This window comes from Rhinolophus sinicus, chromosome 16 (assembly GCF_057876585.1).
Source record: "Rhinolophus sinicus isolate RSI-liver-muscle chromosome 16, RSI-T2T, whole genome shotgun sequence".
NCBI classification, from domain to species: domain Eukaryota; kingdom Metazoa; phylum Chordata; class Mammalia; order Chiroptera; family Rhinolophidae; genus Rhinolophus; species Rhinolophus sinicus.
Window position 1 is genome coordinate 117,382,214 of NC_142516.1, and position 26,663 is coordinate 117,408,876.

At 36.3% G+C, this 26,663-nt stretch overlaps 1 pseudogene; it reads left to right on the top strand.

The window, feature by feature from the left end:
- The first annotated feature begins 1,743 nt into the window (after positions 1 to 1,743).
- On the top strand, positions 1,744 to 26,663 carry LOC109449636 (coagulation factor XI-like; annotated as a pseudogene).

Genomic DNA, 26,663 nt, shown 5'->3' on the forward strand with positions numbered 1-26,663 from the left:
CTCTATTTGTGTTTCAGTGCACAGAGGTCTAAAAAATCTATGAAAGACCCATATTTTATCGTTTTTTAAAATTTTAATTTAAATTTTTAGTGTTCACCAAGTGGAATAACATGACTTGCCTCTTTAGAACTAACCATATCTGCATAATCTTCTGAGGAGCTAGCATTATACACAGTAAAATGGAATCTAGAAGAGCAGGGCACCTACCTACAGTCTGCCCTGGACTTTCTACCTACCCACCCCCAACCCCCAACAGCTGCAGTTTCATCCATCAGACTTTCCTTGTTTTCTCTTTAGACTGTGAGACCCTTTAGCCTTAAATTAACGATTAATAGTTGATATTTGAAAGTGTGGTTAAGTGCCACTTTGGGTAGCGGGGATACTAAATGTGAGTTTCCCCAACTGCTAAGGCACACAAGCAAATTCAAGTTCTCTCACTGTCTCTGTGTATGTCATATGTTTGAATACACAGTAAAAAAATAATGTATTGAAAAAGCAAGCAACTCTGCATTTTTGATAATGCATACATTTTAAGGGCTCTCACAGACATGATGTGCAAAGAGAATATTACATAACACTGGGAAACAGTAAAAGTAAATACTAAAGTTAAGTGAACATTATATACACAAACTCATTTAGAAGAGGACAAAGAAGAAAACACTTTTATTAAGAATTGCATCAAGCAAGGTTGTTTCAAGTACGGTTTCAAAAATTACTATTTAAGATTTCTATCAAGCAATTATTCCTTAAAGTGACTTTTTTGACTACAGGAGTTTAATAGATTTTTACAATAGAAAATTATTGATTTTCAAATTTCTTTTTTATTTTTTTATTTATTGGGGTGACAATTGTTAGTAAAATTACATAGATTTCAGGTGTACAATTCTGTATTACATCATCTATAAATCCCATTGTGTGTTCACCACCCAGAGTCAGTTCTCCTTCCATCACCATATATTTGATCCCCCTTACCCTCATCTCCCACCCCCCACCCCCCCTTACCCTCTGGTAACCACTAAACTATTGTCTGTGTCTATGAGTTTTTGTTTCTCATTTGTTTGTTAATATCCATGACCAATTTGAGAGGAGATGCAGAATGAAAGACGCGCAATAGTTTGTACTCAACAACAAGCATTGTACAAATTTAAAAGATATTCAAGAGAAATATTAACAGATCTGAAGTCTTGATTTGTCTCATTGATAGCCAGTATTTCATAATTCAATGCTTCATGGGGATAACTACATTTATAAGTGAAAATGACAACCTAGTCATAATATAATTCAAACAAAATTTCTAGAGCAGAAAATTTCATAAGTAGAAAATCACTTAGAGCTCTTTAATAGAGAAACTTCAAAGGAAATTAATAGGAAAAGAAGACCACAATGGAAAAATTGGGCTGGGAAAAGGAGTCAGATAATGACAATGGAAAAAAATCTGATTAATAGTGAGCTGGGGGCAGAGAGGGGAAAGAAAGGGAGGAGCGGAGAGAGCCCCTTCCCTGTCAGTCCTACGTTCTTCAAAACTATGAACGTGCTAAACACTGCATACACAACCCTGCTGAGGAATGTCCTAGGATTTGAGGAAGGTGAAACTCAACATTATGTTAGGAACTCCATGAACACTATTAAATTAAGTACCCCTCTCCTTCCCTATTTCTTATAACCTCTGATATCAGCAAATTTATTATAAATTCACATTTTATGTTCTAAAAACATGCACATTTTTCTTTTCGTAGGGTGATTTTATTATACTAAATGGTACATTTCATTTTATTTGCCTCAGTTTCTGGTGGTAAGTAGAGCTTTATCTTAAGTACTGGATTAAGGACTGGAAATAGCTTCTTTCCTGACTTGTAGATGAGAAAAACAACAGGGCATAAGCACAGAGACAGAAATTATACCAGAGTCCCCATACATGTGGGAGAATCCCAGGCCATCCACTCCAGGGAAGGAAGAAAATGTAATTGTTTTATTTACTTTCTGCATAAAGCTCCAGGGGCTTTCAAAGCAGGGAAGGAAACTGAACTGAAGGAATTCATAATAGTAGGAATCTATGTCTATACCTATAGCCATATCTATATTCATATCTATACATACATTTATATCTGAATTTACATCACACATCTGAATGATATTTAAAAGCAATATTAAAAAACAGAAATCTTGATTTACCTCATTGATTAGTATTTTTTCCATAAAGCAGTTGGTTCAATGCAACACACACACACACACACACACACACACGCACACACGCGTGCACATGCGCACATGCAGTTTTGTATAGAAAAATACTATGGAAACATTCATACAATTAAAATTTAGGCATTTCAGTAATTTAACTACTGCTGTTAATTCTCCACTGTACATCACACCCACTACATTTGTTTACAAATTATTTAACCAATATTCAGAAGGACATATCAGTACAAATATTTTTAACCTGTGTTTATTTTTTATTTATGATGAAAACTTAAGCATTTATTTTAAAGATAACTTACATATATTACAGTTACTTTCTGCTATTATTGCTAGCATTTTATACAGAATAAACTTTTTTTGACATATGTGAAAAATGGCAAATCTAAGTAAAGAGATTTAAAATAAAATAAATTCCACAATAGTTCATAATTTCATTTTTCTTCGTGACAAGAATCTTACCTGGGTCATTATATTTCTTCATTGCCATTGTGAAATAGTATTGTTATTTCATTGATAAATAAATCCATGCTGATTCAATGGACATATTTTGAACACTGGATTCAACTGCATATACACATATTCTTTACATATACATATGGAACATTTACAAAATAATGACCACATACAAGGCCCTAAGACAAGTCTCAACAAATTTAAAAGAATTAGAATGATACAGAGCATGTTATCCAGTTACAATAAAATTGAGAAGAAAAAAAAAAGAAAGACAACTGGAAAATCCTCAAATGTTAAAAAATTAAGTAATATTCTTTTAAATAGATATGGCTCAAGGAAGATACCCTAATAGAAATTAGAAAATCTATTTAATTGAGTAATAATAAAAATATGGCATATCAAAACTTTGGGGTATAGCTAAATCAGTGCTGAGATCAAATGTGTAGACTTACAGTCATTAGACTAAGGAAAAGGTAAAAATTTTGATATAAGAATCCAGCTCAAGAAAGTAAAAGATTAGTACATTCAATGCAAAGAAACTAGAAGAAAAAATAAAGAAAATTGCAGAAATTAATTAAATGTAAAACAAATATACACGTATGTTAGAGAAGGTCAACATAGTCACAGTCTCCAACCCATTTTATAAGGTCAGTGTAATCCTAATACTAAAACATGGTAGGGACCTTGTAACATTATAATAAATCACAAGCCTTTTTACCTCATGAACATAGATGCAAATATCATAAACAAAATATTACCAAACTTAATCCAGAAAGTATGTTTTTTTAAGTAAAAGGACAATTATATTTCCACAAAATTGTGTTTATTACAAGAATGAAAAGTTAGTTTAGCATTCAAAAACATCAACAGAAGAACCACTTCTGGGTATACACCCAAAAGTGAAAGCAGGGAGTCAAATAGATGTGTGCATAGCAGCATGACTCATGATAGTCAAAAGGTAGAAGCAACCCAAGTGTCCATCAAAGGAAGAATGGATAAACAAAATGTTGATACATGTACAATGGTATATTATTTAGCCTTAGAAAGGAAGGAAATTCTGATACACTACAACAGGGACAAATTTTGAGGATATCATGCTAAGTAAAATAAGCCAGCCACAAAAGAAAAAATACTGCACAATTCCACTTATATAAGATACGAAAAGCAGGGCCAGAGTGATTCCCAAGAGTCATTAGATTTTGGGTGTTTTGTTATATTATTATACAATATCATATCACTTTAGGATTTATGATCATTGGTTAATTCGTAGACTAATGAATTTAGCCTTTAGTGGAATCCCTTTAGTGGCTCTGTGCCAGTAGCTGGAAATATAAAGTTAAGTGGGGCTGGTCTTGACCTCAACTAGCTCACAGTGTGGTGGAGGAGAAAGATATAAAAACAAATACTGTTCTTATAACTCAAGGTGTGAACTGCGTTAATCTGGATTCTGACACTTTGGTTTACTCTTTCTACGCCCATTTTATTTTCAGTGAAATGGGAGTAATAACACCTCCCTTGCAGTGTGTGCCCAGCTGTCTGCACAAGGTCTGCACAAGGCCTGATAGTTCCTTGTGCCCCTTCCCCACAAGAAAGTGGCTTGGTGATGGGGGAAGGCCATGCCATCTTTCTGAGGAACTAATTCTATACGGCTCTTTCAGGTTGCAAGGAAGAGCTGGGCAACCTGAAGACTTGGATACTTTGTGTAAGGGATTCTACTGTCCAGTCAGCCAGACCACTGGGCAGTCCTTGCCTTTTGGTTACTAGGCCAATTCATCCTCTTTTTCAGTTGTTCAATTGCAATTGAACAACTGCTAACGGAGGGATCACCCTCCAGTTTCCACCTCAGTCTTATTGGTTGCACTGGTATCCTATTTGATAAAGTGGGAACTACTGTAGTTAAATTTTAGCTTTTAGCCTAAAGAAAAGAAAAAAAGACAGACAAGAACAAAAAATTTGTACTGTTGTATTCTGGCTAACAATAATCCTTCTGTCTATACTGCTAGAACCTGCCAATCCCTCAATTCCTTCTCCATTCAGCTCAATAAATACTACTAAGTCTTAAAAAAAAAAAAAAAAAAAAAAAAAAGATACAAAGAGTGGTCAATTTCATAAAGATAGAAAGTAGAATGGTGCTTGCCAGGGTTTCGGGAGAGGAGAGATGGGCAGTTAAATGTTTAGTGGGTAGAGACTTTCAGTAGGAAACATGAAAAAAATCTGAAGATGTACATGTTACTATAATAAAACATAAAAATAATTAAAAAATTAAAGCACGCAGAAATAATTGATAAAATTTCATTCGTGATAAGAACACTTAGCAAACTGGAAAAAAAGTGAACTTTCCTCATCTGTTAAATATTATCTTAAAGAAAACAAACAAAAATCCAAAACAAAATCTGCAAGAAACCGAATACTTAATGGTGAAATACTGAAAATTTCCCCTAGGAGTTGAGAGAAAGACAAGAATTACCACCTTTATTTCCATTAGACATTATACTGGAGTTCCTCGTTGTGTAGTAAGGTATGAAAAGAAATGAAGATATCTGCAACTGTAGTGTTTTCTTTTTAAATCTGTGATTTATATTACAACAAAGCCACAATAACTGTGAGCAATGATGTGGTTTGTTGCTTACATAAATAGTAGAAGGACACACCACATTTCAACTAGAGGTTAGTGAAAATAAAGATGGAATTTTCCCCCAACCAAGTCCATGAACCACTTCAGTCCTATAAGCTTCTAGTCATAGTTTTCATTGCTGTGTACTTATATGCTTCCCCACATATTGATAAGGTATGTTGATTGTTGCTACAATCAATTCTTGAGTTATAATTTATTATGCCCAAAATATTTTCATTTTTGTTATATATATTTGTGTATATATTATGCATATATTATGTTTTGTTATATATATATATATATATATATATATATATATATATATATATATATATATATATGATATTTAGAAGGGCTATATAATAGTACTTCTCAATGAGAATATACCAAGATTACAAACTACAACCTTTTATTCAGTGACTAAATAATAATGACCCAAAAAGCCACAATCTGGAGTATTAGATATCTTGTCCTAAAAACAGAAAGTATTTTTAATTTTATGCAACTTAGCTTTTATTTTTTTAACTTATATGTGGTTTTAGCTAAAAGAGATTTAATTATTTTCTGAAACTAAAGTTCCTGCTGTGTTTCCCCGAAAATGAAACCAGGTCTTATATTAATTTTTGCTCCAAAAGATGCATTAGGGCTTATGTTCAGGGGACGTCATCCTGAAAAATCATGCTAGGGCTTATTTTCCAGTTAGGTCTTATTTTCAGGGAAACACGGTACTAAAATGACCCATTTTAAATAGTGAGTTGATGTAATACATTATCACATCCAGGGCCATCGAACACTAATGATCACGCTGCAGCCTTTGTTTCACACAAACATGGAGTTTGGACAGAGAAAAGCAACGGGCAAAGGGAAAAGCAGGAGGCCCATTCTAGACTTGGACAGAATCCTGAATAGCACCTTTTGCCAGTAAAGATCTGAGAGATGATTCAAATACCACAAAGCACCTATGTCTCTGAGACAATCACTCATAAGCACAATTCCATTGAGGCAAATGTGCCTTTTTGTGATTTTCTTTTCGATCTGAGGCTGCTCATTTAATAAACTAACATGAAAGTGTTGATTGCCCTGATTTCCAAATTCAGGGATATTTCCTGTTAAGTAAATCCACTTTGCTTGCCTTTGTGATATTATTACCTAATGACATACATTCCCACTAAAATCCACAATAACACATGTCATATATTGCATCACAGAATGTGTGACTAAGCTGTTCAAAGACAGCTACTTTCAAGGAGGAGACATTATTACTGTTCTTATACCAAGTGCCAAGCACTGCCAAGTTGTCTGCATCCACCACCCAAATTTTTATTCTTCACTTTTACGGCTGAATCACCATCTGAAGATCCTACCAATTGGTAAATGTTTGCATTTGTACATAGAGAAAATAGATTTTACATGACAATTACCTACCAATAAATTTGCATCTACAATCTTAATGTTAACAGTTGGGAAAAAATCTTCTCCTTCAAGTGAAATATTAAATATAAAGATGGTTTTGGGCAGATCAGGGAGGAATAGATATACCTCAGTGTGGGCTTACCAGCCTCCCTTGTGGTCTCAATTGTACTTTTATGCCTCTTAGGCATTTTGCTCTTTGTTTTTCAATTGATTATTGCTATTTAAACTGGTACTTTTTCCTCAACTATTTTACTAGCAAAAATTAAATTTTATAAAGGTAATTTGAAAGAGCAGTGCAATGATTCACTGTCACCATCAAGACTTTTTGTGATTTGTGCCTTACCCATCTATATATGCGTACATGTTTAACCTTTTGAAATAATTTGAAAATATCATAACAGTTCACCCCTAAATATTTCAACATACATTATTATACACAAAAGACATAAAAAATTAGCAAGAATCTCTTAATATCATCTCAATTGTCTCCCAAATGTAATTTATAGCTATTAACCAGAATCTTATAAAGATTCACAAATTACACTTGGTGGTTTTGTCTCTATAGCCATATTATTAAAGCTTTAGAGCATTCCACTCACCATTTTTGTTTTTATGTTGAACGCAAAAATTCAATATAAAGCCTTGCTGCAGAATTAAGTTATCAACAGCCTTGATTATTAAGGCTGCATTCATAGATATTTATTTACATAGTATCCTGAACTTATAAAACTTACTATTCTAGAATCTACAACAGGTGCTGGCAAACTTTTTCATAACATTTTAGGCTTTATGGATCCAGAGACTAAAATCAAGGAAATTATATAAGTACTTACATAACCATTTAAAATGTAACCATTTAAAAGTATAGAAACTCTTAGTTCATGGGCTATACGAAAATAGGCAGAGGACTGCATTTGACCAACAGTCCATAGTTTGCCCACTCCTGTTTCCTGTTAGGAAATAATTTTATATGTCATCTTTAAAGTGTAGGGATGTTGGTAGATCAATAGAATAGAATAGAAAGCCCAGAAATAAATCCATGCCTAGATGGTCATTTAATTTATGACAATGGAAGCAAGAATTTACATTAGGGTAAAGACAGTCTATTCAATAAATGGTGCTGGGAAAACTAGACAGACAGATGCAAAAAAAAAAAAAAAAAAATGAAGCTGGACCACCCCCTTATGTCATATACAAGAATAAATTCAAAATTAATTAAAGGCTGAAATGTAAGATCTGGAACCATAAAACTCCTAGAAGGAAATATAGGAAGAAAATTTGCGGACATTTCCCTTGGTAATATTTTTACTGATGTATCCCCTTGGGTAAGGGAAGTAAGAGAAAAAATAAACATATGGGACTACATCAAACTAAAAAGTTTTTTCACATCAAAGGAAACCATCAATAAAACAAAAAGGCATCCCACTGAATAGGAAAAGGTATTTGTCAATGACACATCTGATAAGGGGTTAATATCCAAAATTTATAAAAAACTCATTCAACTCAACACCAAAAAAACAAACAACCCAATTAAAAAAATGGGCAGAAGACATGAAGAGACATTTTTCTAAAGAGGACATTCAGACGGCAAACAGACATATGAAAAAACCTCACTAATTATTAGAGAAATGCAAATAAAAACCACAATGAGATACCACCTCACTCCAGTCAAAATGGCTATCATCAAAAAATCAACAAACAAGTGCTGGCAAGGATGTGGAGAAAAGGGATACCTTGTGCACTGCTGGTGGGATTGCAGATTGGTGCAGCCACTATAGAACTCAGTATGGAGGTATCTCAAACAACTGAAAATGGAACTACCTTATGACCCAGCAATTCCACTCTTAGGTATCTATCCAGAGAAATCCAAAACACTAATTCCAAAAAATTCATGTACCCCTATGTTTATTACAGTGCTATTCACAATAACCAAGACATGGAAACAACTGAAATGCCCATTGGTAGATGACTGGATTAAGAAACTGTGGTACATTTATACAATGGAATATTACTCAGCTATAAAAAAGAATGAAATCTTACCATTTGCAACGATGTGGATGGACCTAGAGAACATTATGCTATGTGACATAAGTCAAACGGAGAAAGACAAATACCATATGATCTCACTTATATGTGGATCTAAAGAATAGAATAAATGAACAAACTAATCAGAAACAGTCTCAGAGATATAGAAAAAAAACTGAGGGTTGCTAGATGGGAGGGGGGTGGGGATAAGGGAGAAGGTGAGAGGATTAGAAAGCAGTCAGTAACCACAAGATTGCCATGGGGATACGAAAGACAGCTTGGGGAATAAAATCGATAATGTTGTAAAGACTTTGTAGGGTATCAGATGGCACTTGTCTTATTAGGGAGACCACTTCATGGACGGTGTAGGTGCCTGACCACTGCACTGTACACCTGAAGCTGAAACTGAATAATACTGACAATGGGGCTGGAAGTGATATGATGTTTGCACATGATGAGATACTCACTTTTTTCTGAAATAAGGAGCCTTGTGGAAAGAGAAAAAAAAATTGCAAAACTTTTCCAAAGTAGCCAAACCATTCAGAATTCTCAACAGCAACATTTAAGAGTTCTCATTGCTCTGTATCCTCTCCAGAACTTGTCACTGTCAGCATTTTGGTTTTGTTTTATTTTGTTTTGTTTTAGCTCTTCTAATAGGTATGCAGTAAACACCCATTTTTGATGAATTGTGCCAAGCATGAAGATCATCCTTTAAAACTATCAGCAGAAACAATTAAATATTATTTCAGATATTAAACAAAATGTAGGGATGTTGAAATGAAAAGCAAACTCACATCTTGCTAAGAAAATATTTGTTTTGGCATGAGACAGAGTTATTTGTTTCCTTGTCATTGACTTTCTGTGTGCTGACTTTTGACCCATTATTTTAAAACATGAATTCCCCCCTAGCAATGTTACTTTAAAAAAAACAAAAAAACAAACACAACAAAACAGGTTTACTTGCATCCTAAAGGACAGTGTTACAGAATCACTGCCAAGGGTGAATATAACAGGAACAATTTCTGGATATTCTTTCAAACAATGGCTACACCAAGTAAGTTGTAAGATATTTTATTAGAATTAATAAATGCTTGTTATTTTGGTGTATACATATAGTTACATCAGGTATGGTTTTATGGCTATAAAACAAAACCCTGCTATATGGAAATAAAGTCACCTAAAGAAGTTCTCTCAGTGTAGAGCAAAACCCAGCATACATGTATGCCCCCCACCCTCATTATAGTTTATTAAAATTTCTCTCATAGGACATATATTACATCAGTTCTCATCATTCATTTGTTCTCTTTCTCCTTCCCAACTTAAAGTTTTATGTGAAAATTCATATTAAAAATATTAATTCAAATCAAAGGAGGCAAGTGTTGAGATAACACTTGTCTTAATAGTGAAATAGACACTTGAATAGGTTAATTAGTGAATCAATCAGTGGAGCTAAGGAGGTAAGAGAGGTTAGAAAATTGAAACAAGAGTTTAAAAGTCTAATATTGCAATATAAGAAGGGCATCAGCATTCTTTTACTGCTTCCATGTGACAGCAAGAATTAAGCAGATTAAAATAAAAACAAAGGACTTCTGAGGAAAAGTGGAAGAGTGGGAAGAGTAAGTCAGAAGTGACAGTTGTTAGGGTAAAACTATTGGAGTGAACTCTCACGTCTGAAAGATAACCATAATTTCTGCTTTTATTTCCAGCTTCCAACCAAAAGGTGTGTCGACCTAGACATGAAGGGCATGAACTATAATGGCCCCAAGATGCTCAGGAGTGCCAAGAAGGAGACATGAATGACATGTACTGTCACTTTTTCACATACCAACGAGCTGGTTTCCAAGCACAAAGTATTGCTGAGTAAGCCACAGACATTAGATTATGCAACAGAAAGCAAAATGGGGATTCATTTTTTTTTTTTCCATCAACGATGCCAAAATTTATTTTTAACCCCTGAGACATTTTTATAACAAGTGTTTATAGTTTTCTTCACAGAAAGTGCTACATTTTTAATTTGGCAATTTTCAAATGGTTAAAATTGCCCTGACTGTTCCTTTTCTAGCCTAAAGGATGCTACAGTTTGACCCTGTAAAATAAAAAAGAAATACATACTCATATTTCTCCAAATAAGAGTTCTTTACCTAAGACAAAATAACTGAAGCTTATGGAAATATTTAACCTGCCCCATACTGGATTTTGAATATTCCTTGGACAAATCTATTGCATAAGAATATAGAAGAATATGATTTCTAATGATTAATCTGTGTACATTTTTTTTTAATTTAGGGAAAATACTAAAAAATTTAGGGAAAATACTAACTTCAGAAATAATTTGAGATGTTCTAGATTTGTATAGTAAGCTACAGTTTTCTGAAATCCAATGAGAAAAGTAGTACAAATGACTAGTATTTAGATTTTAACATTCAGCTCTCCACATCATAAAAAGGAGATAAGAGGAAAGCAAATAAAGCATCAAAGATTTATTTCAAAAACAACGATAGGAGAGATCCAAGATGGCCAAGTAGAGAAACACTGTGCTTGCTTCCTTCCAGGAACACATTAAAATTACAACTAAATTATACAACAATCAACCTGGAGAACCATCTGAAGTCCAGCTGAACAGAAGTTTTATAGCTAACGATATAAAGAAGCCATGCCGAGACTGATAGGAGGGGCAGAAACACAGAACGGGCCCCACACCTCATGTAGTAGATGAGAATCAAGAAGGATAGCTCAGCCATGGAGGTTCCCCCAGGAGAAGCAAGGAAATCCAGCCCACACTGACCTCACCAACCCAGAGAACTGGCGCTGGGAAAAGGAGCCCCAACAACATTTGGCTGTGAAAAACAGTGGGGATTCAAGCCATCTGGGTGGGATGGAAGGCTGCAGGAAACCAGACGTCCTCTTAAACAGCCCGCGCACAGACTCACTCACACGCAAGCACTTACCTTGGGCTCCAGCAGAGGAACAGTGACTCAGGGGGGTGTCAGAGGTGTAGGGGGGGCAGACTGAGATGTGTGGCCTTGAGGCAAGGGATGGAGGACTGTTGCCCTTTTCCCTGTGAGTGGTCCTTCACCTGTGCAGCCAGCAGGCAGGCGCCATCTTTAATGTGTTGAGCCCGCCCACACACAGCTAAATCTGAATCTGATTGGCCTGTTGAACTCCACTCTCTTCACCCTGCTGATACACTGGGACCCCTCCCCCAACACTAGAAACACTTTCTCCAAGAGCATTCAGCCCTGCCTGAATTTCACTCTTTCTTGGAAAACTATTGAAGCCTGCAGGCCCCAGGCAGGCAGTGACTGGCCTCGGTGTGCTCTGAGACTTTTGCCGAGTAGCTCCGGGTTCAGCACTGGCACTAAATGAGAATTCATATTAACCTGGTGACCACAGCTCTTCTCACTCTAGTGGTTCCCTGAGGCCCTGCCTCACCCAACTTGCAAAGGGCACAAGACTCTCTCAGTGGCTGAACCTTAAGGGAGCCAGCAGGTGACAGCATGTCTCAGGGTATCCAGGCTTTTTGCAGAGCTACCCCAGGCCCAGTACTGGTGGAAGACATCCTTCGTTCACAGTGTGGCTTCTCCCACGGGCGTCCAGGTAGAGCACAGGCAACAAACAACTGTGGATTGCTTTGTAGCTTTTACCAGGTAGCCCCCAACTGTTACAGGCAGTGGGTGATCTGGGCCTATACCAAAGGTTGGTTTCAGACCACAGCGGAGCACAACCCAGTTAACCCCACAAGTGGCTCACTCAAAAGGCAATCTCAACAGGCACCAAAGCCCACTAACGTGAATCTCCCTTAGCGGGGTAACCCCCCACAGAGTAGCCTTTAAGCTATGGATGTGGCCAAACCCCACAGCCAATTAACCTGAGGGTCAATCCCATCCACTGATGTGCCAGTAGCAATCAAGCTCCATTATAAGAGGAGCACACACAAAACGCCCAACAAGGGACACTCCTGGAGCACCCAGAGTATGACCAGAGAGACTGTGCCAGGGCCCCACAGGGCACCTACTACATAAGGCCACCCAGCCAAGACTGAGAGACGTAGCAGATCTACCAAATACATGGAAAAAAAAACACAGAGAGGCAGCCAAAATGAGGAAACAAACAAACAAATAAAAATGTGTCCCATGAAGGAACAGGAGAAAACTCCAGAAAAAGAACTAAGTGAAATAGAGGCAAGATACAAAGTTATCAGATACAGAGTTCAAAACAATGGTTATAAGAATGCTCACGGATCTTAGTGAGAACTTCAATAAAGAGATAGCAAGCATTAGAAAGACATAGAAACCATAAAAAAGAACTAGTCAGAAGTGAAGAATACAATAAATGAAATAAAGAATGCACTAGAAGGAATCACCAGCAGACTAGATGAAGCAGAGGATCAAATCAGTGATTTGGAAGACAAGATAGCAGAAAGCACCCAGTCAGAACAGCAAAAAGAATCCAAAGAAATGGGGATCACTCTGGGACAACATCAAGTGTAACAACATTCACATCATAGGGGTACCAGAAGGAGAAGAGAGAAAGCAAGGAATTGAGAACCTATTTGAAGAAATATCGATGAAAACTTTCCTAACCTAGTGAAGGAAATAGACATACAAGTCCAGGAAGTGCAGAGAGTCCCAAACAGGATGAAGCCAAATATACCCACATCAAGACACATTATAATTAAAATGGCAAAGGTTAAAGTCAAAGAGAGAATCCTAAAAGGAGCAAGATAAAGGCAACTACTAACTTATAAGGAAGTCCCTCCAAGATTATCAGCTTATTTCTCAACAGAAACTTTTCAGGCCAGAAGGGATTGCACAAAATACTCAACGTAATGAAAAGCAAGGATCTACAACCAATACTACTTGACCCAGCAAGGCTATCATTTAAAATCGAAGGACAAATAAAGAGCTTCCCAGACAAGAAAAAACTAAAGGAATTCATCATCACCAAACAGTACTACAAGGAATATTAGAGGGACATCTTTAAGAAGGGGGAAAAAATCAAAATTATGAAAAATAAAATGGCACTAGCTTACATATCTATCAATAGTTACTTTCAATGTAAGTGGATTAAATGCTCCAATCAAAAGACATAGGAGAGCCAAATAGATAAGAAAATGAAACCCTTATATATCCTTCCTACAGGAGACACATTCAGATTGAAAGACACACACACAGAGAAAGTAAAGGGATGGAAAATGATATTTCATAAAAATGGAAAAGAGAAAAAAAAATGGTGTAGTAATACTTATACCAGAAAAAATGACTTTAAAACAAAGGCTATAAAAGGAGAATCCAGTAATCTCACTTCAGGGTAATTATCTGAAGAAACCCAAAGCACTACTTCAAGGGGACATGTACATCCATATGTTCATTGCAGCATTGTTTACAATGGCCAAGATGTGGAGGCAGCCTGGGTGTCCACTGATGGAAGAATGAATAAAGAGGAGGTGGTACATATATAAAATGGAATATTGCTCAGCCATGGAAGGGAATGGGTTCTTGCCATCTGGGGTGGCATGGATGGACCTGGAGGTTATTACGCTGAGTGGAGTGTCAGAGAAAGACGATGCAAATGATTTTTTTCTTATATGTAGACTCTAAATAACAAAATAAACAAACAAAACAGAAACAAACTCATAGATACAGGAAACATACTGATGGTTGCCAGATGGGAGGTGGGTTGGGGGTGTGGGTAAAAAAGGAGGAAGGGATTAAGAAGTACAAATTGATTGTTACACAGTAATCATGGGCATGAAGGGTATAGCATAAAGAATATAGTCAATATTGTTACAACTATGTATGGTGTCAAATGGGTAATAGATTTGTTAGGGTGATAGATGGAAGAGGGTTGGGAGCAAGGTGAAAAAGATGAAGGGACTAAGAAGTACATATTGTTAGTTACAAAATAGTCATGGGGATATAAAGTATAGCATAGGGAATTTAATTAATAATATGGTAATAACTATGTATAGTGCTTGTTGGGTACAAGACTAGTCAGGTATCACTTCTTAAATTATATAAAAGTCAAACCACTAAGCTACACATCTGAAATTAATATAAAATAATATCGAATGTCAACTGTAATTGATAAATTAAAAAAGGGGGTGAAGGCGGAGGGGACTAAGAGATCCAAATTTCCAGGTATAAAACAAGTAAGTCATGGGGATGTAAGTCGTGGGGATATAATGTACAGTATAGGGAATATAGTAAATAATATTGTGATAGTGTGGTACAGTGTCAGGTTGTTGCTGGACTTATGGTGATCACTTCTTTAGGCATATAAATGTTGAATAAGTATGGTGTACCCCTGAAGCTGATATAATATTGTATGTTAGCTATATTTTTAATAAAATATTTTAAAAAACAACAATGATGAAACAAAACAACCCTGAATTAATAATTAAGTTTTCATGTTTCATTTTCAAGCTTTTTGTCTTTAGTTCCCCTCAAACTACATCTTTTTACATATTCTATGTCTACCACTTAACACAATATAAGCAAGCCAGGAAATTGGGAGTTGATAGGCATTTAAAAAGTTAAAATGCTGAAATTGAGATGGGATTACACTCCTATTCTTCATGTCACCACTCCTCTCATGTTGTCATTTTACTGATGAAAAAAATAAAGTTGACAAATTCACAGGACCACCAGGTCTTGGCAGAGTAAGGACTCTAAGTCCACCTGTGTAGCCTCTCAGATCAGTGCTTTCCAGAGTTATTCCTCAGCTGTAACGCCAAGGCAGTCTCTAAATGGGAATTTCTCACCAACTTATGGTTTTTCTTACTTGCATTTAGAAGAATAAAATATTTTCTTTCCATTTTTGTCTTCATTTAGTAACATTTGTCTATTGAAGTACACCTAAATGGGGATATCAACCAGAATAATAAAGCTCAATGAAATAATGTCTGGTTTTTCACTTGTGCACTTTCTAATCTAGGTAACTATTATTTTCTTTTTTTAAAAGATTTTATTGGGGAAGGGGAACAGGACTTTATTGGGGAACAGTGTGTACTTCCAGGCCTTTTTTTCCAAGTCAAGTTGTTGTTGTCCTTTCAGTCTTAGTTGTGGAGGGCGCAGCTCAGCTCCAGGTCCAGTTGCCGTTTTCTAGTTGCAGGGGGCGCAGCCCACCATCCCTTGCGGGAGTCTAACCGGCAAACTTGTGGTTGAGAGGATGCGCTCCAACCAACTGAGCCATCCGGGAGCTCAGCGGCAGCTCAGCTCAAGGTGCCATGTTCAATCTTAGTTGCAGGTGGCAGAGCCCACCATCCCTTGCGGGACTCGAGGAATTGAACTGGCAACCTTGTGGTTGAGAGCCCACTGGCCCATGTGGGATTCAAACTGGCAAACCTCAGAGTTAGGAGCATGGAGCTCTAACCACCTGAGCCACCGGGCTGGCCCCCGGTAACTATTGTTTTCTTAATGACGTGGTTTAACCATTAAATAATAGTTACTGATCATATGTACGATGGGCCTAAGTTAAGATACCAATTTATGCTCACTGATGAAATAGACCCAACTATTAGTTTTACCTTCTTCATGTGAAAATTTTTATTATGTCTTATATAATTAGAGTTAATGTTTGAATTTAAAGTTTAAAATAATCACTTCAGTTTTCCTAACTAAAACAGTTTTGAAATCTCTTGAGATAAACAAACTTCTAAAAAATTATTATTGACTTTATTTCTTTAGTATAATTTTAGGTTCACAGCAAAATTGAGGGAAAGGTATAGAGACTGTCTTTGTCCACCTGCTCCGACACATGCATAGCATCTCCCACCAGAAAGGTACGTTTGTTACCATTGATTAACATATATTAACACATCATAACCACCCAAAGTCCAGAGTTGACGTTAGAGTTCACTCTTGATGTTGTACATTCTATGCACTGGGACAAATGTATAATGAATGACATGTATCCATCATTATGGTATCATACAGAGTATTTTCACTGCCCTAAAATTCCTCGGTGCCACCGATGCATCCCTCACTCAGCCCCAAACCAAATTTTTTTCTATGGAATTTACAAATACCATGGCTGGGATTTTCCTGATTCTTTTAGTGAGTTGATTTCCTCGACATGGTCTCTTCTGTTGTACGGCTTCCATTGGGGTCATCTTCCCTAGTGCTCTGTTTGCAGACAGTAACACTGACAGTGTCACGGCTCCAGATGCCTTTGTCTGTCGAAGCATCTGTACTCACCATCTCAACTATTTGTTTTTTACCTTTTTTTCCTCAAGAATGGCCAAAAGAATCTGCAGGGTAAGGAGTTAAGATTAAGAATAATGTGTTCTCTTTTTAAAACTGCTGATTGAAATCCATCATGAAAAATTCTGAGCAACTACAAATTTAATCAAAATGTCTGTATAAATAGATAAAAGTTGCACAGAAGAATTCTTAGCTCTTCTCCCTTTCCATTCCCCAAATCCAGTGTTACCAGGGATTCTTGATTTTCTGTAGCTTAGGGAGGATTAGGGGCAGGGGTGGAGGGAAGTTTGAGAATTGTTTTTCTCCTAATGAATATTAACATGAGAAACCATATTAAGGCATGGGAAATTTCATTTGATCATTAAAGGGACATTTTCTTGGGTTGTTGTACTTCATTAACAAGATTCACTAAAAAAAAAATCTTAAGTTTGTTTCAAAATCTAGATTCTATATGTTATCTACATCAAAATTCTCAGAGCCCCTGCCATTTGCTTGAATTGGCTGCTCATTTTGGGAGAGAGGTTTCTCAGAGCAATCCAACCAAGGTAAGCCCTTGAGTTCCTTGTCCATCAAGCAAGCCTGGTTTTCCTTGAGGGAGGATATAATTTCAGAAGTACTAGTTCCAACACATGAAAACATATCTCTTACTTTCATTTACACAACAAATTCAATATAATTTATTTGGTGCTTACTACACATCAGGCACTGTTCTAGATATTGGAGGTACCATTAGTAAACTAAGTAGATAATAACCCGGCCCTACTTAGACCAGAATGGACGTGATAGAGAAGTAATCGGGTTGGGATATGTTGTCAGCATAGAGCCAATAACATTTGCTGATGGATTGAATGCTGGCGATGAAAGAGAGAGAAGAGTCAGTGATAGCTTCAAGATTTTTGGCCCAAGGAATTGAATGGATGGACATGCCAGTGACTGAGATGTGGATAACTCCATGAGGAACAGATTTCAAGAGGGTAGAGATGCCTATTCTGTGTCCAGAGAGAAATGCTGAATTGACCATTGCAAATAGAAGTCTGAAACTAAGAAGAGGGTTTTACTCTCTAGATCTATGTTCGGGTGTTACCAGCATATAGCTGGTAATTAAAGCCATGAACCTTGTGAGATCATCAAAGGATTGAATACAGTTGGAGCAGAAAGGAGGTTCAAAGATTGAGCCTTGGGGCATTATAAATTTCAGAAATTAGAAAAATGCTTTTGTAATATGTTATTTTCTGTAATCACTGCTCTTTTTTCCCCTTCCTTTTTAAAAATAAAATTCACAATCAATACCTAAAAGAGGAGTAACACATTTGATTCTCAATGCAGGGTGACAGAGGAATATGGATGCTACAGGCCAAGAATTGGCTTTTTAAATTTAAATGAATTAAAATGAAATGAAACTAAATATTCATTTTCTTTGATGTACTAGTTATGTTTCCAGTGTTCAGTAGCCACATAGCTATTATATTGGATGTCATAGACATGGAATATTTCCATCATTGAAGAAAATTCAACTGGACCACAGGGCTCTTGACTATGATTTTGTGTTCATTAAGAAAAAGTATGCTCTTCCAGGAAGATGGTGCCTGGGTGTGGAGTCTGCTATGGATTTCACTTATCCCTGTCTAATCTTGCAGCAGTCTGGATGGGAGATTTCTAGGTAGCATAAAAATTTATGAATATTTGAGATAGGCTGGGAGTGTTATAAGAAAGAAAATGAAAAAGGAAGATGCTAGGGACACTGACAATAGAGCAAGCTCAGAATATTTTTATGGAGGCAGGTGGTTTAGTTTTGAAAATTTGTCTACAACCTATGGATCCTGGAGTCTGATGGTGACATACGAAGAATAGTTTCAAAATGGGAAAATCTTTGCTATTAAACATGTGCTGTAAGAAATGTTTTTTCTTTGATATGTTTTATATGATATATTTATATTTCCCTTTATATTTACTGTTAACAATCTTTGTCTCCTTAAAACATCTAAAAGCGGATTACCACCTACACATATTCAAAAGAACAAAGCTCTTTCTGGTTTCAGTCTACAAAACTGCAGGCACAGCATCCCTGGTAAACAATGAAAGCACTTTCTTCTGATGGAGATGAACAAATCTGAGGAGACTGATGAGTCTAAGATTTTGTGTCTTATATCTGATATGTGATTTGCTGTGCAGTGCTCTACCGTCCTTCATTTGACCATGACACTGATTTCTTGGGAGAAGAACTGGACATCGTTGATATGAAAGGGCATGAAGCCTGCAGAAAACATGTACCAACATCATCCACTGCCAACTTTTTACCTATCCTCCATCTCAAGAATCTTGCAACAGAGGGAAGTAAGATACAAGAAAGGTTACATGGATGCTCCTGTCCCACCTCTCTGAGAGGTGCATTACATTTACACTTTTTGTTTTCAACCTGTAGAGGAAAATGTTACTGAAAACTTTCTTCAAATGGATCTCCAGATAAAATACTTCATGGGAGAGGAAACATATCTCAATATACATAAGGTTATGTAAAATGGATAATGGTGAGTTTAATGTCACTTGGAAAAACACATCTGTAGGAGTTATTTTATACTTAATATATCATGAATAAAATAGTCAATAATAGCCACAGAGGGGATAAAATTAGTAAAAAAACAAATGTACAATTCTCTGTTATTTTCACTCTTATCACCCAGGCTGACCATGTTTCAAAGGTAAGTCATGGCCTTTGACTAAACTGCATTGCCTAATGTTAATTGAATATGTGTTTTAATTTGAAATATCTTACAACTGATATTCAATAACTCAGGGTAAACCAACACTTTTATGTCTGATTTTTGTTATCAAAGCCAACTACCTTTCTTATTACCCTTCATAATTGAAATATCAACCAGAATCTTGTGTAATCAAATTATTCATTTTCTTTCCATTAGCCATTACTTGACCTTTAGTTGAAACATAAATAATCACCATATGTTTGAAAACTTATATATCTATTCAAGAAATACTTGAGTAGTAGCTACTTTTCAGGGACCTTCATTCTTTCTGATCCTGCATATTGGCAGATTATAGATATTGGCAAAACTTACAATAAAACCATATCATTTTGTAACAATGAGTGTGGTACATGGAAATAAAAAGGTTGTCTAGATTAAAAAAGACCTATAACATAAAAATTAGAACAAAAATCAGATCAGCAGTGTTTCGATTCCAGTGGCCAACTCTGAGAATTGCAGCAAGGGATGGTTTATGGGCAAACAGAATAAAAAAAGGGATGGAATCCCCAACAGGAAAGAACGTAACACACACACACTCCTCCTTAAAATTCCATAACACCTATTATGCCTTTAGTATTTATTGATTTGCATAAAACCACATATTTGTAGACTTTTATTGCTTAATATCTGGGATCTGGGATCAGAATCTTTGGATGGCTCAAGCTTCTTTAAAAAGCTAATCTATAAGCTATATCTCATACATTCTCTGTTTTCTTCAAAATAAGTTCACCTAAGACAAGAAGGAGTATTTATAATGATTCTGTTGTCTTAGTTCTACTGAGTTTTAGAAAGGACATTTAGCAAATTTTGTTGTTAGCGATGTTGACATACTTTATAAAATAGGGACCAGCACTTATGCCTTAAATTGCAGAATCCATTCCCTACACTTCTTCGTTCATTATGTTCTTTGCTGTTGAATTTATGGACTTTGGCCTGTAAAGTTCACAGAATATATCAGGTATAGATTAATAGCTGAAGTAGAAAATATAGGATAAGGGAAAATAAAATCTATGTCTTTTTAATGTACCTTCTGAATAAAGAGAAACTAGATAAGTAGGTTTTGCTTTACTCTAGTAGATAAAACAGTATCTTACTAGAACGGGAATATCTAATAGAAATGTTTATTGTGTCTTGTACTGGCATCGATCTACAATATAATTTAACTCTCTGAAGATACAGAACAATTGTCATCAAAAGACACGTTTCTTAACACAAAGTTTAATGCTATACATAGATATTTTCCGAATTTTGTTTGAACTGAGAAGCCAAATTGAATGAACATCAAGACCTATGACTCATCCATAATCAAGTCTTTCTTGAGCTGTTCATACATATTTTGGTTACTGCTTACCTATTAATTTTCCTAAACTTTGCTTTCTATGCCACTTCTCACCTTGCAAATTACAAGGGCTTCCCAGTAATTCCAGAATATAGTCAAAATCTTCAAAGTGGTTCTGTAAAACTAAACTGCACCCTATCCACTCTCAAATGAGAACTCTTCTCAGTGTATCCTCCTGTTTAGGCTTTCACAAACACATCACACTTCCTACCTCGGCCTGCTACCAGCTAGCATTTCCTTCAAAACTTCTTTACCTGCCCTCTCATTCTATTTGGAGTCTGCTTCAGAATTACACACCCATTTTTCTGTTGAGGAAAGAAAGACCGACAGAAGTTGTTGTTTTATGGTTATAAAACTAGTGAATGGACCATCTAGGACTTGGCTTTTGACTAGTGACTCTGCTAACGTCACACTCATCCTTTAGCTAAGGACACGAAGTTCCCTTGAGCCACTTGCTATTCTAAATGTGGTCTGGGCATAACACATTGGCGACACCTGGGAGCTTGCTAGACAGAATTTCAGGCCCTGTTCCAAACTGAATCAGAAGCTGCATTTTAAAAGACAACCAGGTGATCCACCTGCACATTGAAATATACGAAGTCTGACAGTTAAGTTCACGAACTCATCCTAGAAAAAGTGCTACATACCTCATTGCTGAATATCACTATGGTCACCTTTGAAGTGCTTCCCTTGGGAAGCTATGCACTGATGCCAGGGCCTAGTCCACCCTTCAAAGCAATTTTGGAACTCTTTTTCTGGAACGGCCATCAGAGCTGTCATCGTATTATGCTTGATGTCCTGAATGTCATCAAAATGTCTTTCTTTCAATATTTCCTTTACCTTTGGGTAAAGAAAGAAGTCGTTGGGGGCCATATTAGGTGAGTAGGGAGGGTGTTCCAATACAGTTATTTGTCTATGGGCAAAAAACTCCCTCACAGACAGTGCTGTGTGAGCTGGTGCATTGTCATGATGCAAGAGTCATGAATTGTTGGCGAAAAGTTCAGATCATTTTCATCTTTTGCATGCAGCCTTTTCAGCACTTCCAAATGGTAAACTTTGTTAACTGTTTGTCCAGTTGGTACAAATTCATAATGAATAATCCCTCTGATATCAAAAAAAAGGTTAGCAACATCGTTTTGACTCTTGATTTGGACTGACAGAATTTTTTTGGTCGTGGAGAATGGCTGACTTCCATTGTGTGCTTTGACACTTTGTTTCATGGTCATATTGGTACACCCATGTTTCATCACCAGTGATAACATGGCCTGAAACATCGTCTTGCCTCTTCAAAAAGTCTTGGCAAACTTCGACTCTCCTTTGCTTTTGTTCATTGGTGAACAACTTCGCGACCATTTTTGTACACACTTTTCCCATGCCAACATTTTCAGTTAAGATTTTCCTTGCTGTTTCTCTATTGATGTTTACTTGGTCTGCTATGCTTCTCACAGTCAGCTGATGATTTTGACACATAATTCGACGAATTTTTGCAATGTTTTGATCAGTTTTGCTTGTTACTGGTTGCCCTGACCTCTCTTCATCAGTAACACGTTCTCTCCCTATAGAAAAACGTCTAATCCATTTGTACACTGCCATTTTCTTCATGACATTATCCCCATAAACTTGGACTAATAGGTTCCTGATTTCACTTCCACTCTTGCCAAATTTAACAAGAAATTTAATGTTTGTTCATTGCTCTAATTCAAGCTCAGACATTCTCACGACAGCACATAAAAACATGCAACAACAATAATGAACACTACACAGCAAGACACCACCACACATTGACACAAACACAGCTGTGAGACACTGATATACCAAGGTTATGAAATCTTATCAAGCTATTTGTACAGAACTGCCAATGTAAGTGCACGGTGGCAAGTTCACGAACCTAATTGGCAGACCTAGTAAAAATCGCTGCTCTAAAATAATGATGTCTATGAGCACCTCATTCCCATTCTGTCTCGGTTACTGGGGCATATTCAGCCCTGGCTCTAACCAGGAGGGTGGGTGATAGTGTTTGACATCCCAAGAAGTATAAATAAAAGGGAGTATGTTCAGGGCAGCCAAAAAGGATAGAAACTCAAGGATAACTCTGAATCAAAGCTGTTGATCAAGAGTTGAGCTAAAGATCCCTAGACTATTAACAAAACCAAAGGGCAGAAGCAGTTCACAAATAGAACAGCAGCCCAGGTTTGGATGTAGGTGGAACAGGAGTGACAGACCAAAGATCAGCCCAAGTAGAAGGGGACAGGGGAGATATTAGACATAGGCTGCAAAGTGAGTGGGAGGTGCTCAACTTTATAACAGTAATTCTCAAACTTTAGCAGAGTTGATTAAAATTCAGATTACTGGGTTCTACTGCCAGTTTCTGATTCACTGGGTCTGAGTTAGGGCTCAAGAATTTCCATTTCTAACAAATTCCAAGATGATGCTCTTGGTCTTAGGGGGGCAACACTTGACAACCTCTGCTTTAAAAGGATCGTCAGGGTTATCATCTGAGGGAAGATAAGACTGCCTTGTAGTACCAGCTGAGGCATTCTTTGGGGCATGTAATTATAAGGTGACTTAGTCATTCGATTTTTGTGTGTATGCTTTGCTTTGCCAACTTGATTATAAAGTTTCTTCAAGGTCCTGGTAAATTATTGAACCGAGAGAAGCTTTTCTTCCCTTTGTGCCTGAAGGAGCATAACTACTGATGGAAAATGAAAATTTAGGAAGCCACTCATTGCCATCCTTCTGTTGTAGAGTGTACACCCAAAATCAAGCCCAGAATTGTTGGAGGAATGGTATCTATTCAGACTTGGCATATAACTTTGCATGTCATGTCACCCACCCAGAGACATCTATGTGGAGGCTCCATTATTGGAGACCAGTGGATATTAACAGCTGCTCATTGTTTCAATGAGTCAGTACCATTATTATTTTTACTCATTCCCCATGCTCCTCACACATATATTAAATCTATCACTGGTATTGTAGTATTTTTTAAAAATGTAAATTATCCTATTTACTAAATTAAATTTCTATCTGTAATGAAAAAACAAAAACAAAAAGGAAGAGCCACTCATGGTCTACCAGCATCAGAATAGGTGTAGAAACATGGCTCTTTGACTGTATACTATTCCACTTTCCCATTTAAATGTCCACATATCCCCAGGGGAGTTCTTTCCTATAAGAGTACATTATATTCTGTACATTTTCCTTGGCATTTGGTTCAGAACTAAGCTCAAAGAGAATTTCCTGTTCCCTGAATCTAGTTTACCATTTCTCTCTCTCTTTCTCTCTTGCGTGCGTGTGCTCTAAAGAGCATTCATTCATTTCTGTGTGTTTAATATAAAGTAAATGCTAGCCTAGCACTTTCTAGATAAGAGAAATGTGTGACTGAGAAATCTTAGCATGAAATTGCTTCTTTCTACCTAAAAGCCCACCACTGGCAGAAAATACTAGATATTTAGTAATAGCCAGTTTAATAGCAATGTAGCTCAACTGTTTGGAAATTATTTGGTAAAGGAAATTTTTTCCCTCTATTGTTTACTCCTTAGGTTAGAGTTACCTAAAAATGTGCGTGTCTATAGTGGCACTTTAAATCAATCAGAAATAAAAGAAGATACACCTTTCTTTACAGTTCAAGAAATAATAATTCATGATCAATATGAAATGGTAGAAAGTGGATATGATATTGCCTTGTTGAAACTGGAAACCACAATGAATTCCACAGGTATGCAGAATTTTGAATGGAAACTTATCTGCAATGATAACCTCGATATCAGGTTTAACACTACCCGATTCATGGCCTGACCCTAGAAATCTTTCCGTGTGTTTTTATCATGAAAAGGAGAAGGTCTGCAAAGCTAATCTTTCAGTCTGTTAAAACTGATATACTCTTTCCTGATTATTGACTCTTATTTGGGAGTATGGATGAAATGATAAGTTTTCTCCTGGCTTCTTCAGAAGCACAGAATGATATAATTTTAATACAATTTTGGAATATTAAAGATGATTTATATCTTTCTTTTAGGGGCAAAAAGATTGCAGGTCAGAGCAATTAAGCAACTTCTCTAGGGTCACAGACCTAGTTAGAGTGATGGAGTTAGTGGGGAGGGCTGTGGCTGGTTTCTCTCATTCCCTCATCCTGGATTGTGTGAATGTGAGGGATGAAAATGTATGACAATTAAGCAAAAATGAATATAATAAATACAGAACACACTAAATGCAAACAGAAAGAAAAGTCTCCTGGGGAAAAAGATATATTTTGTGTCTGATAATGAAATTACGATTTTTAAAATTTAGATGTCCAACAATCCATATGTCCACCTCCCAAAAGAGATAGAAAGGTAATATATTCTGAATGCTGGATGGGGGTACAGAAAATTAAGAGATAAATAATATTTCTATATATGCTCTATTTTACAGATAAAGAACACAGTGTAATCATAACCTTTTCTGCTATATCAAGTCATAAGCTAAAACACAAATAAAATAACTTTTATTACAGAAAGTATTAATGAAGATGGAAAGACAAAATCACCCAAGTGAGGAGGATACCACATCTATTTGATTGAAAATTTTAAATATGACAATCTCTTTAGAGACAAATAATTTTTTTCTGAACTTTAATGTGAAACCCAGCACTTTTCTGTAAATTTTCTAGCCTGTTGTCCAATTATTTAATATGGGACGTAATTTCAGTTAGAGCCTTATTTAATTTTTTCAACTTAACAAAATGGTACAATAGTGAGAATAATGTCTTCTTTACACTCTGTAATTATAAAAGGTCTATGAGGTAAACCTAGTATTTTTTCTTTCTTGATTTTTATACAGGTAAAATTTTCATTTTAAATACATTTATTTATATTTAAACATATTCTCCAAGATGCCAAGGTACCCTTGGTGACAAATGAAGAATGCCAAGCAAGATACAGAGGGCATAAAATAACTAATAAAATGATCTGCACAGGCTATGAAGAAAGGGGGAAGGGTGCTTGTAAAGTAACAGAGTGTTCTCAACCAACTGAATATATTCAAATTAGATTGTTGAACACATTTCAAAAAGCAGTGTTCTGCCAAAGAGCAGGGAACACAGTGTATTCGTTTTAGTTACACAACAATTATTAAAAGGCCAGGACAGATTATGAGGTGAAATCACTCCAAGCAAAATTATTTGAGATGAGAAGAATCTGAACCAATCTGTGGGACTTTTCTTTTCTCCCCTCATCACAGGGTGACCCAGTTTCCCCCTGTCCTGTAAATACAACAAGGTCTGGTATTGGTGGGCATCACAAGTTGGGGTGAGTGCTGCGCTCAAAAGGAACCACCAGGCATTTACACCAACATGGTCAAATATGTGGACTGGATTTTGGAGAAAGCTCAAGCAGGTGAAAGGATTCCCAGATGTCATTTGACTCCCTGAAAGGCAAAGCAGATAATTTCCTGGAATGGATTTTTGTTTCAGTGAAAGAGACACTGTGACAAAATTACCCCTTACAGGTTACAGTATTGAGACAGTAACAAATGGAAGGGTCTCGATATCTGTAAGGATATACCAAAAGAAAACAAACTGTAATTTTCGAAATTTCCATTCCATGACAATCATAGTGTGTTTTCAGCATCCAGTCTTTTGCTTTTTGATCACTCTTTACTGAGCCAAAGAAATA